Here is a 21,426-nt window from a genome sequence, read left to right as displayed (position 1 = left end):
AGATTTTTTCAAGGCCTACATAAGGCGTAGATTTTTTCAAGGCTTACATAAGGCGTAGATTTTTTCAAGGCCTACATAAGGCGTAGATTTTTTCAAGAATATGTTGTCCTACAAGAGGCGTGGATTTTTTTATATTATTTTTTTCAAGACCCAAAAGAGTCGTGGATTTTTAAGGAATATTTTTTCAATACTGAAATTTTTTCAGTTATTGTTAAGTTAGTTAACATTTCTTTGCATCCTCATCTACAAACACACATACATCTGCACATAGTTACATTTTTCCGATTTGATGATTTCAAATTGACATTACAAAACAAACAGAAAACAAACCGATTCTATTCGCATTGGTTGGTCATTATTATTGTAGATCAATGCTATTTAAGGGACAAAATTTCTTTTGTTACTATTTTGGATGCCGACATAAATTCGCCAAAAGGAAAGACATAAAAAATGGAAATAGTACCCAACATATGTTGTGTATTTGTATATGTAGGTAGGTATGTGGATTTTTATTAAATGCTACTGCAGTTTTTTTTGTGAATCTGTGGCAGAGAGTAAAAACAAGCCGCCGCATACGAAAAAAAGTGTAGCGGTGGATCAAAAGATTTTATGGAACTTCACACACACACACTGAGAGACATATGAGGCGGCATACATTTATAGGCTATACGTGAGTGTGTGTATGTGTCTTGTGATAGCACATATGTGTCCTATGTTATTGTTAGTAAAATATAAATCGTATCATCATTGAATGATCACAGAGATATAAGGGTGGTCGGTTTCGCCCTGCAAAATAGATGAATAATTTTTTACAAAGTATTCTTCTGAGGACCCGCACAAGCCGTGGATTTTTTAAAAATAATTTTTAAGGACCTACACAAGACGTGGATTTTCTTCTAATAATTTTTAAGGACCTACCATAGTCCTAGCTTTTTAAAAATTATTTCTTTGAGGACCTCCCATAGCCATGGATTTAAAACAAAAATTTGAGGACCTACCTTAGGCTTGGATTTTCTAAAAATTATTTTTAAGGACCTATCCTACCCTAGGATTGTTTAGAAATTATTTTTTGAGGATATTTTCCTTTGATCCACCCCATTGCACAACATGACATTTTTTACTACCAATACTTATATACAATCATCGTACACATGTCCTACGTCTGTCGCTCATGTCGTTCATTCGGTTTGCATTTCTTTTGTTGTTGTTGCTGCTGCTGTTTCTAAACAATAAACAAAACTTCCAGCTACTCACAGATCGTAGTCGTATTTATTCGTCACATGTGATTGCGATTGTTGTTATTGTTTTTCTTTTTTTGTCGTTGTTGTTTTGCATTGCCAAAAAGTACAATTACCAGCGTTGATACCAATATTTTTCTTTATAGTCTCAGAATTTCTCTTTGTAGATGATTAGGAAGAAATAACAACAAGGAATTGAGTGTTGAGAAACAGCAACAACAATATGTTGCATTGTCTTTTTTTCTGTTAGAGGGTAATTTGTAGCACCAGGGGGACGGACAAGAAAATAAATAAGCTGTAAAATGATTAGGCCGGCGGAATTCTTTTATATGTATTCGAGGGTGATTGGTAGATGTTTCTATAAAAAATATTGACTTCTATGGCATCTAAGGTCATGTAATTTTCAGGGGACATTTCTCAGGTCACCTATTCTATAATAAAGGTATATACAACTTATTATCGGAATTCTGTATCATCGGAATGTCTAGTGATGGACTCTGAGCACAACTAATCATTAGTAATGGTCTACAAAACAAAATAATCTTTGAGTATGGCTTCTAAAACCAGCTATTAAATGCTAATGGTCCTTGTTGACGTCTTAAGATTTTCTATAGCGGAAGTCACTGCGGGAAATACGTTACGGGACCCAGGGACCGGACATCCAATGTCCCTGGGTCCAATAAAGATTATATTTGCAATAGAGAAAACTAAATCCTGCAAACGCAATTGAAGTAGAATACAACAAGTAGAAGACAACACCTCGGACCGACGCGCTTGGAAATATTTTTAAGCTCGACTTATGGAACAACCGTTCTGTCACAAGCCAGGTATTTACATATAATCGGATGAAAATATATATGGTAGCTATATCTAAATCTAAACCGATTTTCACGAAACTTTGCACACATTATTCTAGACTTAATGTAATACGCTATGCCAAAATTCGTGCAAATTAAAGGATTTGCAGTGACTTTGGTGCACTATTTATATAAAACTATAAATAAGAGCTATATCCAAATCTGAACCGGATTTTCACGAAACTTTGCACACATTATTCTAGACTCAATTCAGTACGCTATGCCAAATTTCGTGCAAATCGAAAGATATATAGGGACTTTGATGCACCATTTACATTAAATCGGACGAAAATATATATGGGAGCTATATTTAAATCTGAACCGATTTTCAGGAAACTTAACACACCTCACTCTATACCTAATTCATTACGCTGTGCCAAATTTCGTGCAAATCGAATGATATATAGGGATTTTGGTGCACACTTACATTAAATCGGACGAAAATATATATGGGAGCTATATCTAAATCTGTACCGATTTCCAGGAAACTTAACACACAACATTCCAGGCCTAATTCATTACGCTGTGCCAAATTTCGTGCAAATCGAAAGATATATAGGGACTTTGGTGCACCATTTACCTTAAATCGGACGAAAATATATATAAGAGCTATATCTAAATCTGAACCGATTTTCAGGAAATTTAACACACATCATTCCAGGCCTAATTCATTACGCTGTCCCAAATTTCGTCCAAATCGAAAGATATATAGGGATTTTGGTGCACACTTACATTAAATCGGACGAAAATATATATGGGAGCTAAATCTAAATCGATTTTTCCCAATTTCAATAAGGTTCGTCCTTGGGCCAAATCATAAATGCGACCTGTACTTTGTTCACAAAAATACATAGACGGACGGACGGACAGACGGACATGCGTAAATCGACGCAGAAAGTGATTCTATGCATATTCTCAAAAGGAACCATGTTGCCTATCTCTTTTCCTTTTGCCTATTACAAACGTATGCACATAGACACAATGTACCTGTACCACAGTGTGGTGCAGGGTATAAAAAGTACAGCGATGGACTATCTGACTTAGACGAAACGGCTGAAGCTAGAATATTCGAATTTGGGTTGTGACACTCAACACTTGAGTCATGGGATCGCCAAATACAAATGGTACCACATTTAGTACCAAAACCCCAGCCTTAGTTTTTGGTACTAAATATGGTACCATTTGTATTTGGAGAACCGATAGTGCTAGAACTCTTACTACTGAAATGGGGGTCACATATGGAGTGTAGAATAAATGTAGCAAAGTGTTTTAAGGGCATTCGAACTATATTTATCCGAAAAGTACTAAAATGTACTAAATTTAGTACAATTTCGTGAGCATGTGAACATGAAATTTGGAATGCGAATGTACTCATGTATACGAAAAGTATTATATGGTACTATATTTGGCACAATTTGAATTTTATATAAACGGATGGAGCTCGAATACTGCAATTTCTAATTCACATTACCTTTGGAGTTCAGGATTGCGATATGTACGTAGTTTGGGAAAATTTGTACCTATGTGTATGAAAAGTACTAAATGGTTTTATATTTGGTACAATTTGAGTTTGGATGAATCGACAGAACTGAAACACTGAAATTTGGAAATAATTAAATAACTGATGCGATGTGGATTTGAGGTATGTAGGTTGTTTTGGAAATTCATACTTATGGTTACTATATTTCGTACAATTTGAATTTTGGGTGAACCAATAGAGCTGGGATCCTGAAATTTGAAGTTAAGATTATTGTTGTGGTGTAGGATTGGTGTTGTAAGAAGTTTGTACTAAATGTGGATTTGAGTGAACCGATGGAGCTGAAACACTGTAATTTGGAAATTAGGATCACTGTTGAGGTGTAGGATTGAGCAATGTACGAAGAAATACCTACTAATGTGTACTAAAATTGGTACAATTTAAACTTTGAGTGAACCGACAAAGTTTAAATTGTACCAATTTCGGGAAATAAGACTTCCATTGGTTAAGTGATATATGTAGTTTTAAAAATTCGTACTTCGTACTAAATTTGGCACAATTTGAATTTCCGGTGAACCGATAGAGCTGGAGTACTGAAATTTGGAGTTAGGATCATTGTTGAGTTATCGTAGTAAGATATGCAGGAAATTTTGGAAATGTGTATTAATAAGAACTAAATGGTACCAAATGTGGATTTGGGAGAACCGAAGAGCTGGAATCTTAAAATTTGAAGTTAGGATCACTGTTGCGGTGTAGGATTTCTTTGAGCGGCACTAAATTTGGTACAATTATATTTGGGTGAAACTATCGTGCTGGAGTCCAGAAATTGGGAAATATGATTTATATTAACGTGTACTAAATTTGGTAAAATTAATATTTGGGTGAACCTATAGAGATCGAATTATGGAATTATTTTTGGAAATAAGTACGAAAGATAATAAATGGTACCAAAATTATTACATAGTTAGATTTGTGTTGTGGCCAGAATTGGAGGTAGTGTTGCGATATGCATGTGGTTTTGGAAATACGTATAACATAACAAAGGTAAAGATTGTCAGATGACCTAACGCCGGTCTTTATTAAGCTGTAATTCCAGCTAATGATTATAACAATTTCTACCGAATTTCGGAGTCGGTGACAGAAAAACATACTCAAATTTTCGGTCGTAAATATCGCCCCAGTAGACAAGGGTTTGGTCGAAGTGTAGAGAATGCCGCTGACGTTTAGGTGTCCGAGTCAAAATATACAGGACTTTCAATTCCACAGTGTTCTCAGAAATTGGGCATTATTTATTCAAGTCCTCATCCTCATATGGAGTAAAATCTTTATATGAAGGTAGTACCCAAAGAATGACATTTTTTGTAGAAATATTTACCACAGAATGAGCCAGAATGTGCCAACATTTACATGAAATCGAACGGTAGGTATATGTATGAGCTATATCTAAATCTGGAGCAATTTTGAGGAAACTTCATACACGTAACTCCAGTCTCAATTTAGTAGTCTAGGCAAATTTTTGTGCTAAGGTTGCACTTCCCCAACCACTTTAGATTTCTAATGATGCTGTAGATTAAATCAGGTTTCATAGCTGAAAAGAACCATAGAGACGGTGGAAAGTGGCCACCCACTAATATGAGCCGTCGGTAGGACAGGACTGGACTGGACAGCGACACACAGAGTCTGCAGTAATCAGTAACATCATGGTCCCATTTACTGGTAAAGTCCCTGATATTGCAATGACCAGTAATGATACCTGTCATTACTCTAATTTCAGCTTTGCTCAGGTTCAACATTGAGTTTGTCCTCTTGTCGGCCAGATAGATCTTGACACATTCCACCTAGGTTCGTTGTGCCAGAGTTCATTGGCTCATTCGCCGAAGAAGTTCTGAATAAGATGACAGATTGGTGATTAGACTGAGCCATCAATTGCTAGATCTGTAGATTGCGATCATCGTCTAGTTAATTTGTCTGCTTTTTCATTACCCATGATGTCACAGTGTACCCAACACAGGCGATAGCTGCAAGTGTTTCCAAAACTGCTCTACACTCGAGGACGACCTCAGATTTGATTGTTTTAAGAGCAGCCTGGCTATCCACAAAGTTAGTCACCGGTTCAACAATCTCTGCATCCAGACTTTTTTATCAATTCCGCTTCTTTCCAAATCGCGAAGATTTTAGCTTGGAAAACACTACAATTGTTATCCAGCTTGTAGGCAAGCTCAATGCCTAGCCTTTCACAGTAGACGCCAGCCCATGTACCATCTTGGATCCGCCTTTAAAGAAACCAGACTATCCAAAGGAGGGTTACTACGGTTCGAGACGTTTCTACTATAGATAACGACATCTACATCGTGAAATCTTAGGACTTGTGAAATATAGTCTTAGTTTTTTTGTGATATATAGGCTTTGTTTTACGCGTTGGTCCAATGTCATACCTGGTTCGTTCTGGATGCATCCATGCCCGTAGGTACAACTTCGCCAAAGATTTTGTTCATGCAGCCTTAGGGCACTACGCGCTGCCTGACACTTAATGATGAGACCCAGAGGCCTTAAGTTCAGCATTGCGTTCAAAGCTTCTCCTCACGGCACCTCTTTGTACCTTGCCTAGTTTGCTGGATGTTAACATGTGGCGCAGACAGTGCCGCCAAACAAGAGAACCATAGGGAGCTTACCTGGACCCTACCACGGTGTTATGCAACCAGTGTATAGTCGATGGGTTTAGCCCCCATTTTATCTATCCAACAAGTAAGGGTTTCAGGAATGCTAACTTTGTTAAGTGAGTGGTTTACGGACTCATGTTTAACGTTGTTTAATTCTCCTTCTATATCTAAGAATGCGGCCAAGAGGAATATGGAAAACTGACTTAAAATCATTCAATGATCATGGATCGTATACCCAAAATTCAAATAATAAGAAGAATTTATAGATTTTAGAAGTCTCTGATTGCCTCTTAGGCCGCCTTATTATTAGTAGAAGAAGCTTGTTAGCCAATGTAGTGTATAATATAAGTCGCTGATTGCCTCTAATGTCGAAATGAAAAATTTCATTGCGAACTCCAGTGAGGTTACAATAAAATATCAGCCGAATCGTTGTATTAAAGTCAGGGGGCTTTAACCACTATTCCGAAATATTATAAATGTTGGTGGAAAACAAACTTTTATTTGTGAAACACATGTGATAGCAAATTTAAATGATCAGGATAATTGTTTTCGCCTCGATTCTAGTATACTGAATTTCATTTATTAGAAAAACATCAACACCCTCTTAGAAAAAAAATATATATCCCGTAAAGTAGCTGATATGGGCCTAACTTCATCATATAGAACATTCTACAATATACGATTATTTTGTATGAGAATTTTCACTTTATAAAAAAGATCGTTGTAGAATGTTATTCGGTGAAAATCCGGTCTTAATAATTCAATAAATATAATCAGATTCCAATACCAATAACAAAAACGCCGTTTATTATAATATATTCACTTGAATTATTGCCGACGGGAAAACACAGGCACACACAGTTTTCCTCCAGGTATTTTGCGATCAAATTGAAAACATATATATTGTAGACTTACTGATCTACGAATCGGGTCACATGGTCAAATAATAATTTAGTAAAAAAAAATATCTACGTATCACAGAATGAAACTTAAATTATGAACGAAGTTTTTTACTTCGAAATTACTGTAGGTGTAAGAAAATTAATTATAGCTTAGCTGTTGATCAGGACAACACCAGAAGATTTCATAATTTGTATCCGTATCCATGCTGAGGTTACGACTTCCATTCTTCCACGTGCAATAATTGATGATGCAGTTCCGACGCAAATTCATTCACAAAAACACACTTCTTCAAAACACTTGTCGTCATATTTTTATTAAAGGACAGAACGGCTGTTTCATAATTCCGGCATAATTTTTCTTCTTCTTCATGTTTTCATACAATAACAACAAACAATTTTCAAAACACTTCTTATTTCTAAGTTTGACACTCTCACTAACCCAACATATTACGCCTTTCGTGCGGTAACACCGAATGCCGACACCAACAAAAAAACAATTACAAATCTTCTACCTTCCTCCTGGAGAACAGAAAGAAGTGTTGGCGGCAAACTTCGTCGACTTCGAAAAAAAGCGAAGAGAGAAAATTTGCGAAAACACTGTCAACAACGAAACACCAATTTTTTTTTTTTTGGTTTGCGAAACAATCGATCGCTACAGGTTAATGTATTTTTGTTTAGGGGGTGAGGCCAAATGCCGATCGCTCCGATCAATGAATGAATGAAGGCATGAATCGCGCTAACAATGGCTCTCTTGACGCGATCGCGGTTAAAATCACACTGTGGTGAAATTAGTGCTGGTGGTGGCGTGGCCCCCTTTTATTCATATTTGTCGCACATGTTGCATCAGATCAGCAGTGGGCTCTTCCAGTTACATACGAGTTGATACTTTTTTTGCTCGTTCTTTGCTGTGTTATGTTGTGTGTGTTCGGTTGTTTGTTTGTTGATGCATTCGCGATTGCGACTCGCTCTCCACTTGTTTTCGCGTTTACAGTGTCATGACAGGGAAATTATGGCAGGATAGGAACGGACACGAATTTTTTTAAAAAAAATATTTTTTCAAGGCCTACAAGAGGCGTGGATTTCTTAAAGAATACTTTTTCAAGGCCCACAAGAGGCGTGGATTTCTTAAAGAATACCTTTTCAAGGCCTCGAAGAGGCGTGGATTTTTTAAAGAATACTTTTTCAAGGCCTCGAAGAGGCGTGGATTTTTTAAAGAATATTTTTTCAAGGCCTGCAAGAATATTTTTTCAATGCCTACAAGAGGCGTGGATTTTTTAAAGAATATTTTTTCAAGGCCTACAAGAGGCGTGGATTTTTTAAAGAATATTTTTTCAAGGCCCACAAGAGGCGTGGATTTTTTAAAGAATATTTTTTCAAGGCCCACAAGAGGCGTGGATTTTTTAAAGAATATTTTTTCAAGGCCCACAAGAGGCGTGGATTTTTTAAAGAATATTTTTTCAAGGCCCACAAAAGGCGTGGATTATTTAAAGAATATTTTTTCAAGGCCTACAAGAGGCGTAGATTTTTTAAAGAATATTTTTTCAAGGCCCACAAGAGGCGTGGATTTTTTAAAGAATACTTTTTCAAAGTCCACCTCACCTAGTGTCACATTATTCCCGGATGCCACTGTCCTTGGAGCATAACAGTCGCGCACATGTCGCTATGACTTGCAATCTACATGTGTGTGTGTGCGTGTGTTTGTCCCGATGTGTGTTTTTTGCGATCCCATCGATGTTTCAAGACAATGTTGTTGGTGCTGGTGCGAGAGCTGGTGCTGGTTTTCCCGGTCTGACGTCTCCTTCGTATTTTTGTGCGTAGACTCGTGCCTAAGCTTCATTTTGTCATTCCGATGTCGATTTCCTACCACAGGTTCCATTTGTTTTGGTGGATGCTGCTGCATCCACAGCTGTAGCAGCCAGCATCATCGGCAACATAGACGTGGACGTCTTTGCATTTGATTTCGCACAGCGTGTCTCTCTGATGCATCTTCTTCTTTTTCGATTTCTGTTAGCTTGTTTTGATGCTCATAGAGGATAGTGAACTTAGGCATCACCTAATACCAGTCCGCATCAGTACCGGCATCTTCATCGCCAACATAGACGTTGCCGGCGCAGCAGCATCGTTGTCGCCGTCATCTACATCATCGTCGTCATCATCGCCACCACCATCAGCATCACTGGTCTCATCTGTTATCTCTTGAAGTCGTAATTTTTTTCTGTTGTTCACTTCTCTGTGAGTTTCGACATTTGCATACATCCATCCGAACAGTCCCAGTCGTACAATCGTACAAACAATAACAACAGCAATAAGAAGAAGAATAAAAGGCTTTACAGCTTCGCATAACTAGATTTGTGTTTGCACTTGTTTTGTTGGTGAAACGGTTTTTTTTTTGTTGTGGACAACACTAACTACGGTGGGAACTTCGAAGAACGCCAAAATCGGAATTTTCTTATGGACTTTAAAAAGTCTTCTTTAAAAAATCCACGCCTATTGTAGGCCTTGAAAAAGTCTTCTTTAAAAAATCCACGCCTATTGTAGGCCTTGAAAAAGTCTTCTTTAAAAAATCCACGCCTATTGTAGGCCTTGAAAAAAAGCCTTTTTAAAAAATCCACGCCTACTGTAGGCCTTGAAAAGTCTTCTTTAAAAAATCCACGCCTATTGTAGGCCTTGAAAAAGTCTTCTTTAAAAAATCCACGCCTATTGTAGGCCTTGAAAAAGTCTTCTTTAAAAAATCCACGCCTATTGTAGGCCTTGAAAAAGTCTTCTTTAAAAAATCCACGCCTATTGTAGGCCTTGAAAAAGTCTTCTTTAAAAAATCCACGCCTATTGTAGGCCTTGAAAAAGTCTTCTTTAAAAAATCCACGCCTATTGTAGGCCTTGAAAAAGTCTTCTTTAAAAAATCCACGCCTATTGTAGGCCTTGAAAAAGTCTTCTTTAAAAAATCCACGCCTATTGTAGGCCTTGAAAAAGTCTTCTTTAAAAAATCCACGCCTATTGTAGGCCTTGAAAAAGTCTTCTTTAAAAAATCCACGCCTATTGTAGGCCTTGAAAAAGTCTTCTTTAAAAAATCCACGCCTATTGTAGGCCTTGAAAAAGTCTTCTTTAAAAAATCCACGCCTATTGTAGGCCTTGAAAAAGTCTTCTTTAAAAAATCCACGCCTATTGTAGGCCTTGAAAAAGTCTTCTTTAAAAAATCCACGCCTATTGTAGGCCTTGAAAAAGTCTTCTTTAAAAAATCCACGCCTATTGTAGGCCTTGAAAAAGTCTTCTTTAAAAAATCCACGCCTATTGTAGGCCTTGAAAAAGTCTTCTTTAAAAAATCCACGCCTATTGTAGGCCTTGAAAAAGTCTTCTTTAAAAAATCCACGCCTATTGTAGGCCTTGAAAAAGTCTTCTTTAAAAAATCCACGCCTATTGTAGGCCTTGAAAAAGTCTTCTTTAAAAAATCCACGCCTATTGTAGGCCTTGAAAAAGTCTTCTTTAAAAAATCCACGCCTATTGTAGGCCTTGAAAAAGTCTTCTTTAAAAAATCCACGCCTATTGTAGGCCTTGAAAAAGTCTTCTTTAAAAAATCCACGCCTATTGTAGGCCTTGAAAAAGTCTTCTTTAAAAAATCCACGCCTATTGTAGGCCTTGAAAAAGTCTTCTTTAAAAAATCCACGCCTATTGTAGGCCTTGAAAAAGTCTTCTTTAAAAAATCCACGCCTATTGTAGGCCTTGAAAAAGTCTTCTTTAAAAAATCCACGCCTATTGTAGGCCTTGAAAAAGTCTTCTTTAAAAAATCCACGCCTATTGTAGGCCTTGAAAAAGTCTTCTTTAAAAAATCCACGCCTATTGTAGGCCTTGAAAAAGTCTTCTTTAAAAAATCCACGCCTATTGTAGGCCTTGAAAAAGTCTTCTTTAAAAAATCCACGCCTATTGTAGGCCTTGAAAAAGTCTTCTTTAAAAAATCCACGCCTATTATGGGTCTAGAAAAAGTCCTCTTTAAAAAATCCACGCCTCTTATGGGTCTAGAAAAAATCTTCTTTAAAAAATCCACGCCTCTTATGGGTCCAGAAAAAATCTTCTTTAAAAAATCCACGCCTCTTATGGGTCTAGAAAAAATCTTCTTTAAAAAATCCACGCCTCTTATGGGTCTAGAAAAAATCTTCTTTAAAAAATCCACGCCTCTTATGGGTCTAGAAAAAATCTTCTTTAAAAAATCCACGCCTCTTATGGGTCTAGAAAAAATCTTCTTTAAAAAATCCACGCCTCTTATGGGTCTAGAAAAAATCTTCTTTAAAAAATCCACGCCTCTTATGGGTCTAGAAAAAATCTTCTTTAAAAAATCCACACCTATTGTAGGCCTTGAAAAAGTCTTCTTTAAAAAATCTACGCCTATTGTAGGCCTTGAAAAAGTCTTCTTTAAAAAATCCACGCCTATTGTAGGCCTTGAAAAAGTCTTCTTTCAAAAATCCACGCCTATTATGGGTCTAGAAAAAATCTTCTTTAAAAAATCCACGCCTCTTATGGGTCTAGAAAAAATCTTCTTTAAAAAATCCACGCCTCTTATGGGTCTAGAAAAAATCTTCTTTAAAAAATCCACGCCTCTTATGGGTCTAGAAATAGTCTTCTTTAAAAAATCCACGCCTTTTATGGGTCTAGAAAAAATCTTCTTTAAAAAATCCACTCCTCTTATGGGTCTAGAAAAAATCTTCTTTAAAAAATCCACGCCTCTTATGGGTCTAGAAAAAATCTTCTTTAAAAAATCCACGCCTCTTATGGGTCTAGAAAAAATCTTCTTTGAAAAATCCACGCCTCTTATGGGTCTAGAAAAAATCTTCTTTAAAAAATCCACGCCTCTTATGGGTCTAGAAAAAATCTTCTTTAAAAAATCCACGCCTCTTATGGGTCTAGAAAAAATCTTCTTTAAAAAATCCACGCCTCTTATGGGTCTAGAAAAAATCTTCTTTAAAAAATCCACGCCTCTTATGGGTCTAGAAAAAATCTTCTTTAAAAAATCCACGCCTCTTATGGGTCTAGAAAAAATCTTCTTAAAAAAATCCACGCCTCTACTAGACCTTAAAAAAGACTTCTTTAAAAAATCCACGCCTCTTATGGGTCTTGAAAAAGTCTTCTTTAAGAAATCCACGCCTCTTATGGACCTTGAAAAAGTCTTCTTTAAAAAATCCACGCCTCTTATGGGTCTAGAAAAAGTCTTGAAAAAAGTCTTCTTTAAAAAAAAACACGCCTCTTTTGGGTCTTGAAAAAGTCTTCTTTAAAAAATTCAAATCCTTGAAAAAAAATTATTTAAAAAATCCTCTCCTATTTAAGGTCATAAAAAATATTTTTTGAAAAATTCCGTTTAACCTGGTCCCCACTGTCCCGCTATAAATACATAATTATGTTTATTTTAAATTTATTACCATTCACTTGGAACACTTTGATAATTAAAGCAATAGCAGAGCTGAACGTATGTGTGTGCTCCTTATGCTAATGATCATCATGATCCTCTATGCTGGGAATGAGCATCATTTTCACTCTGTGCCGCTATAGATTTCCTGTTCCCGAATCTTGAGAAGTATTTTATTCGATTTTTGATATTTTCTCATGTCGTCATCTTTTAACAAAAGCAAAGAGTATATGTTCTGATGTCGTAGTTCGTCGTCATCATCATCGTCGTAGTCGTTTGTTTCCTTTTCCTTGCATCGGTCCATCGGTCGGTACATTGAGGCAGGCAGGCAGTCCTGAGTGCTTGGTTGGAATCAAAGACAATGTAGCTATTTTTGGTGGCGGCGGCGGTGACGGCAGTGGCCATGTTTGACTATAAAAACAAAGCATTAAGAAGTGATCTTTGTTTTTGTTGCTTCGTCTTCTTCTTCTCCATTTGCTGATAGTGGTGCGGAATGGTCGTATTCGGTTGATGGTGGCGATTTTAACATTTTCAATTCCTTCTTCTCATTTTTTAATTTTTTTCCCGATTTGATTTGGACTTTTGTTTGGGAGACACAGTTGTACCAGTTTTGTGGTTATCATATCCGGAGTGTAAATGGCTACGAGATGGCTGCATGGCTGGGAATATGCATAACGACAAACACACACACACACATACAGATCTACCAATGGCCTCACGCATATGAATTGGAAACATTCACAGATTCGTAAGTCATTTTCAAAGTTGATTTGGTGGTTAATGAGAGCAGCAGATATAGCAACAACAACAACAACAACACACCCGGCGCCCTGTTGATGACTTTGGCGCAAAATCGCTAACAGTCCTTGCCACGCATCTGGGAAACGGCCACAATGCGTGGCTAGTGACAACTTCTTCTTCTTCTTCGTCTGCTCTACGGCACAACAAGACCGGCACTACAGGTGAAGCTGTACTGGCTGGTTGGGTGTTGTTGGTGAAGATTTCGAAAAAGACAATCACACCTCCCTCCCTCCATCCCCTCCACCCTTGATTAGAGCATTGAACCAGCGACATATTACTGGAGCGTTAAGGATCAGGACCAGAGCTCTCCACAGCAGCACCATGAAAACTTGTATTTAAGGAAACTAAGTTGCCGGACAATGTATCACTTTGGTTCAAGGTGAGAGGGGGGGAGAGAGCGGTGTTTGCATATAATTTTTATTGTCTTTGACAAAAAGCCAGATTTTTGTCTCATAAGCACAACAAATTAGATGCTAAGCCAAAAAGAGCTGATATTTTATACCCGGCCGCTAAATGAGTTAGATGGGGAATTTAAATGATTTAAGAAATGAAAATAGAAATTAATAGCCCAACATCTAAGCACTGAAGACCGGGAGAATAATAATTTTTAACAAATCCATGCTTTGTGGATAATTGAACATATAATTAGGGCCTTAAAAAATATTTTAAAAATCCACGCATCTTAGGGGCCTTGAAAACAATTATTTTAAAAATCCACGCATCTTAGGGGCCTTGAAAACAATTATTTTAAAAATCCACGCATCTTAGGGGCCTTGAAAAAAAATATTTTAAAAATCCACGCATCTTAGGGGCCTTGAAAAAAAATATTTTAAAAATCCACGCATCTTAGGGGCCTTGAAAACAATTATTTTAAAAATCCACGCCTCTTAGGGGCCTTAAAAAATTTATTTAAAAATCCACCCCTCTTAGGGGCCTTGAAAAAAAAATTATTTAAAAAATCCACGCCTCTTAGGGGCCTTGAAAAAAATTATTTAAAAAATCCACGCCTCTTAGGGGCCTTGTAAAAAATTATTTTAAAAATCCACGCCTCTTAGGGGCCTTGAAAAAAATTATTTTAAAAATCCACGCCTCTTAGGTGCCTTGAAAAAAATTATTTAAAAAATCCACGCCTCTTAGGGGCCTTGAAAAAAATTATTTTTAAAATCCACGCCTCTTAGGTGCCTTGAAAAAAATTATTTTAAAAATCCACGCCTCTTAGGGGCCTTGAAAAAAATTATTTTTAAAATCCACGCCTCTTAGGGGCCTTGAAAAAAATTATTTTAAAAATCCACGCCTCTTAGGGGCCTTGAAAACAATTATTTTAAAAATCCACGCCTCTTAGGGGCCTTAAAAAATTTATTTAAAAATCCACGCCTCTTAGGGGCCTTGAAAAAAATTATTTAAAAAATCCACGCCTCTTAGGGGCCTTGAAAAAAATTATTTAAAAAATCCACGCCTCTTAGGGGCCTTGAAAAAAATTATTTTAAAAATCCACGCCTCATAGGGGCCTTGAAAAAAATTATTTTAAAAATCCACGCCTCTTAGGGGCCTTGAAAAAAATTATTTTAAAAATCCACGCCTCTTAGGTGCCTTGAAAAAAATTATTTAAAAAATCCACGCCTCTTAGGGGCCTTGAAAAAAATTATTTTAAAAATCCACGCCTCTTAGGGGCCTTGAAAACAATTATTTTAAAAATCCACGCCTCTTAGGGGCCTTAAAAAATTTATTTAAAAATCCACGCCTCTTAGGGGCCTTGAAAAAAATTATTTAAAAAATCCACGCCTCTTAGGGGCCTTGAAAAAAATTATTTAAAAAATCCACGCCTCTTAGGGGCCTTGAAAAAAATTATTTTAAAAATCAACGCCTCTTAGGGGCCTTGAAAAAAATTATTTTAAAAATCCACGCCTCATAGGGGCCTTGAAAAAAATTATTTTAAAAATCCACGCCTCTTAGGGGCCTTGAAAAAAATTATTTAAAAAATCCACGCCTCTTAGGGGCCTTGAAAAAAATTATTTTAAAAATCCACGCCTCTTAGGGGCCTTAAAAAATTTATTTAAAAATCCACGCCTCTTAGGGGCCTTGAAAAAAATTATTTTAAAAATCCACGCCTCTTAGGGGCCTTGAAAAAATTTATTTTTAAAATCCACGCCTCTTAGGTGCCTTGAAAAAAATTATTTTAAAAATCCATGCCTCTTAGGGGCCTTGAAAAAAATTATTTTAAAAATCCACGCCTCTTAGGGGCCTTGAAAAAAATTATTTTAAAAATCCACACCTCTTAGGGGCCTTGAAAACAATTATTTTAAAAATCCACGCCTCTTAGGGGCTTTGAAAAAAATGATTTTAAAAATCCACGCCTCATAGGTGCCTTGAAAAAAAATTATTTTAAAAATCCACGCCGCTTAGGGGTCTTGAAAAAAATTATTTTAAAAATCCACGCCTCATAGGTGCCTTGAAAAAAATTATTTTAAAAATCCACGCCTCATAGGTGCCTTGAAAAAAATTATTTTAAAAATCCACGCCTCATAGGTGCTTGAAAAAAATTATTTTAAAAATCCACGCCTCATAGGTGCCTTGAAAAAAATTATTTTAAAAATCCACGCCTCATAGGTGCCTTGAAAAAAATTATTTTAAAAATCCACGCCTCTTAGGGGCTTTGAAAAAAAAAATCCAAAAGCCGAGCTTAAAAAAGATTTCCAACCGCGTCGGTCTTTTGCGCAGGTTTTCCAGTTTGAAAGATCATATTCGGCAATGTTGACTTCCACTTGATCCTTCCGTCTTATTCGTGACCTTCTCCTTTTGCGTGAACCATCAGCTGGTTCGCTTTTATATGACTTTTGGACAGGGGCATCCATTCTCACAACATGACCTAGCCAACGTAGTCGCTGCAGCTCTAACAGCGTCTAACAATCCCGATGTCCGAGAATAGCTGGTACAGCTCATCGTTCATTCCACGGCGAAATTCACCGTCAACGCAGATTGGCCCATAGATCTTTCGGAGATTTTTTCTCTCAAACACTCAAAGATCTGCCTCACCTGCTTGCGTAAGTACCCATGCTTCAGATCCATACAACAGCACGGGTAGTATCAGCGTCTTGTAGAGAGTGAGTTTGGTCTGGCGGGAGGTGGCCTTGCTTTTGAGTTGCCTACTCAGATCATAGTAGAATCTGTTGGCCATCACAATCCTTCTCTGAATTTAAAAACTGATGTAATTCGTTGTATTTATGGCGGTACCATAAATACAACGAATGAGGTGGTTGAAGATATATAATATCTTCAACCACCTCGAAGCTGTAGTTCTCGAGTTCCACAGTTGGTCAGAGTCTACTGAACCTCTTGCGCGTTAATACCATCAGCTTAGTCTTCTCGTCGATGACTACCAGACCCACTTTGGCAGACTCCTTCTCAATTTGTTCAAAGGTGGCTGTTACCGAACGCAATGTTCGACCCATTATGTCGATGTCATCGGCGAAGGCGAGTAACATGTGTCGTTTGGTGTACAGAGTGGCATTTCAGTTCACCTTTGTCTCTCGAATGACCTTTTCCAGCAGGATGTTAAAAAGATCACACGACAAAATGTCACCTTGTCTGAATCCTTGTTCGGTATTGAAGGGCTCCGATAGATTCTTTTCCGACTTTAACTGCTGATCTTGTGCCAGTTAAAGTTATCCTGCATAGCCGAATTAATTTTACAGGAATGCCGAACGTTGACATGGCTTTATACAACTCTGAACGGATAGGGCTGTCGAATGCGGCTTTATAGTCGACGAATAGGTGGAATGTGTTGAGGTATTTTTCGTGGGTTTTTTAAGGATTTGGCACAGAGTAAAAATCTGAGCAATGGTGGATTTGCAAGGTCTGAAGCCGTATTGATATGGTCCAATGATGTCACTGACCATTGGCTTTAGTCGTTAACACAGTACGCTGGATAGCACTTTATATGCGATGAGAAGGAGACTTATTCCTCTATAGTTGGCACATATCGTCTTGTCTCGTTTTTTGTGCACGGGGTACAGGATGCTGAGGTTCCAATCATTGGGCATGCATTCCTCTAGCAAAATTGTACAAATCAGCTGGTGCATGCTCCTTACCAGCATCTGACCACCAGTCTTGAATAGTTCGGTTTCTGCTGCTTTATTGTTCTTGCGCCGATTATTCTGACCTCATCTTGGCTAGGTGGTATACACTCTATACCAGGGAAGTACGCAGAGGGGGCCCGTCATCTGTTACTGGTTCTGGGGTATCCTCTTCACCGTTACTATTTGATACCAGAAGTTTTTCAAAATGCTCCTTCCAGGTCCTCAGCACTCTATCTGTATCAGTCATCAGATTTTCTTCTTCATCTCTACAGGAGGATGTGCCTGTACCAAAGGCTTCGGTTTGGTGTTATACCCGTTGGTAGAATTTTCGGATTTTCTTCCTCATCTCTACAGGAGGATGTGCCTGTACCAAAGGCTTCGGTTTGGTGTTATACCCGTTGGTAGAATTTTCGGACCTCATTCTGACTCCTGTACATCTCGATTTGCTCACGCTCACGTTTTTCTTGTTCTTTCTTCTTTTTTTTTGGTACCCAACCGATCGGACCTCTAAAACACTGGATGAATACCTTCCATCTATCAGGAGAAATCCAGGTGGCCTTGTGTATATTGAGATGCTTGAATCTGGTGCTGTTTTTGCAGCCGCGAAGTCAATCAACCTCATGCCGTTGTCGGATATTTCTTTATGAAGGCTGTTTCTTTATGGAGGTCCCGACGGTGGGACCAAAGATATTTTCCCTTCCCAATTTTGCATTAAAATCTCCTAGCAGAATTTTAACGTAATTTTTTAATTTAATGCCTATTTCTAGGCGCTCGTAAAATATGTCATTGGTCTGTTCATCCTTATCTTCGGTCGGAGCATGGACGCAAATAAGACTGATGTAAAAGAACTCCGCTTATATACGGATTATAGCAATTCGCTCATCTATTGGAGTGAATCTGGAGACGAAGTCTTTTATTCTCCTGTTAACCATAAATCCGCAGCCAAATGTATGTCTCGTTTGATGGCAGCTATTATACAGGGCGTAATCATCTGATTTACCTAGGCTAGTTCCTTTCCATCGCATTTCCTCTATGGCAATAATATCGGCTTTGTACTTATTGAGTACATACGCCAATGGGAACACTGCGCCTGTTCTGTACAACGTGCGCACATTCCACGTGCAGATTCGCAGATCGTTGTCCTTCAACATTAGGGGGGTTTGGTTTTCTTTTTCTTTGCTTTTGCATAGTAGGTTGGGTTTTCCAAGAGTGGGCAACTAACCCAACGCCTCAACCCATTTTTTATAGTTCTTGTGAGTGAACTCGCGGCACATATTAGCTCACTACTTCATCGGGTAATGAAAATAGCTAACCCAGGTGACACCGCGGGGAGGTCTGTGTCCACAATTGAGATGAAAGAGGAACCAAGATAAGCCTGGACTTCGCCATGTTAAAGCCAATCAGGGCCGTTGCTTGGTATCTATCATCCCCTACGCCACCCCCACGCCTCTTATGGGCCTCGAAAAAATATTCTTTAAAATCTTTACACCATTTCCAAGGGTTAAATAATTATTCTTTAAAAAATATATATTTTCTAAGAATCCATACCTCGAAAAAATATTATTTATAAAATTCACTGTTTTTTAAGTTACTTCCCTTATGGGGCTAGAACTAAGATCCTATTTTTTAAATCCTAGACCATAAAAATATTCCATGACACCCTAATATTCTTAATAAAAATTTAAGTACAACTACGAAGAATGCCTATGTCCTTGTTGAGTGGCGTGTGATGAATTGTACCTATCCACATAATCAGTAGCTTAAGCTGTCGAACTTTTGTGTTAACCCCACAGACAAGGCTAGTAAAATTTTTGTTGTTGTACCTTCATCTTAAGCTGTCTTTATTTTAATTTGGTTTCTACAAATATCCTCTTTGGTTTTGTAGGAAATAAAATCCTGCAGAAAAACTTTTCGAATCTAATCATATAATGAGTTCCTGCCGTTCTATTTGCTTGCCTCAACGGGTCTGCATGTGATGGTTGAAGGATGGGTAGCTGTTGCTGTTCTTGTTGTTAATTGTTCCAAGTTGTAACCCTTTTGTGTGTGAGAGTGTGTGTGTGTGTGAAACAACCGTTGAGTGTTTACTTTAAGTTTGATGTGGCAAATGCAAATTTGCCAGGTCTTTAGCAGGTGATGTTTCGGTGCCGGGCGGGAAGCCAGGACTACAAAAAAGGAGCCACAAAACATATGTTCGTATTTACACTACTACTCAAGAAAGGGGTCGAGCGAGGAGAGTGTTGCCTCTGCAAATGGTTTGTCATTTTTCTTCCCTTTTTGCCAGGATTTTAATTAAAAATATTTCTCTTTAGATTTTTCTAGATAGAAAGTCCTTTTCAGATTTCGAGATTATACTTCGTGAGTAATGCGCGCACACACACACACACACATGCATACACAACTTGTTAACACAACATACAAGTGTTTTATTCCATTTCAAGAATATGTTTGCCCCGATGTAATAATTAAAAAGGATCCTTTGTACACACAGATGAACACCACTGCAGTGGTGATGTAAATCTTCATTCTAATTAGATGGTTTCCGAACCAGTCAGTGGTAGTAGTCTCTCTGCCAGAATCTAGAGTTTTGCCATCTTTATTTTATTTTCGTATTTGTAAACCTTTGCCACATTTGCCTTGTTAAACTAATTGCAAGACAACTGCAGCAAGGTGTGTCGGAATGTGTGTGTGTGTGTGTGTGTGTGAGTACCACATGAATGAATCCTTTAGGCTGTTATTAAGTCCCTGCTGTATTGCAATCGAAAAGAGACAGAGGGTAAATATTCTATTTACAAGAAATAAACAGCAATTAAATATAATTTTAAATTAGTTAATGGGTTGTGAATGGAATACTTGAAAGGAGGGAGGAAGGGGAAGAGTAGGACAGCTCTATCAAGTGGATTTGGAATGATTAAATAGGAGGTGGGGTGATGGGCTTTAACATGGCGAAGTCCAGGCTTATCTTGGTCCCTCTATTTTCACCATACATTGAATTAGTGAGCTAATATGTGCCGCGAGTTCACCCATAAGACCTATAAAAAAAGGGGTTAAGGCGTCGGTGTAGTTTTCCACACTCGGAAAACCCCTCCTACTATGAAAAAGCAAATAAAAGGAAAACCAAACCCCCCTAATGTTGACGACCCCCGCAAACGTATAAAGGACAACGATCTGTGAATCTGCACTTGGAATGTGCGCACCTTGTACAGAACAGGCGCAGTTTTCGCTTTGGCGGATGTACTTAAGAAGTACAAAGCCGATATTATTGCCTTACAGGAAATGCGATGGAAAGGGACAGGCGTAAGTAAATCAGATGATTACGCCCTGTATTATAGCTGCCATGAAAGGAGACATGAATTTCGCTGCGGATTTATGGTTAGCAGAAAAATAAAAGACCTCGTCCCCAGATTCACTCCAGTAGATGAGCAAATTGCTATAATCCGCATAAAAGCGAAGTTCTTCTACATCAGTTTTATTTGCGCCTATGCTCCGACCGAAGACAAAGATGAGCAGACCAAGGATATATTTTACGAGTGCCTAGAAACAACATATGATCGCTGCCCTGGCCATGACATTAAAATTCTGCTAGGAGATTTTAATGCAAAAATCGAAAGGGAAAATATCTTTGGCCCCGCCGTCGGAAAATTCAGCCTTCATGAAGAAACATCCGACAACGGGATGAGGTTGATTGACTTCGTGGCAGCAAAAAAACATGGTGGTTAGCAGCACCAGATTCAAGCATCTCGATATACACAAGGCCACCTGGATTTCTCCTGATCCAGCAACGAGAAATCAAATCATGTTGTGATATACGGAACACATTCATCCTGTGTATTAGACGTTCGATCGATCTGAGGAGCGAATATCGATTCGGACCACTTCCTTGTAGCAGCCAAGGTTCCCACTCGTCTTAATGTTGCAGCAAAGGTGCGATCTAATGTAACACGGAAACTCGACGTCGATAAGCTACAAACACAACAGGTTGCAGAGGCCCACTCCGCTCAACTTACCCACCTGCTTGATGAAAAC

The sequence above is a fragment of the Musca vetustissima genome, unplaced genomic scaffold, assembly GCF_032173495.1.
Source record: "Musca vetustissima isolate MV318-11 ecotype Yass unplaced genomic scaffold, APGP_CSIRO_Mvet_v1 utg3401, whole genome shotgun sequence".
Taxonomy (NCBI): domain Eukaryota; kingdom Metazoa; phylum Arthropoda; class Insecta; order Diptera; family Muscidae; genus Musca; species Musca vetustissima.
Note: the sequence above shows the minus strand (reverse complement) of the source record.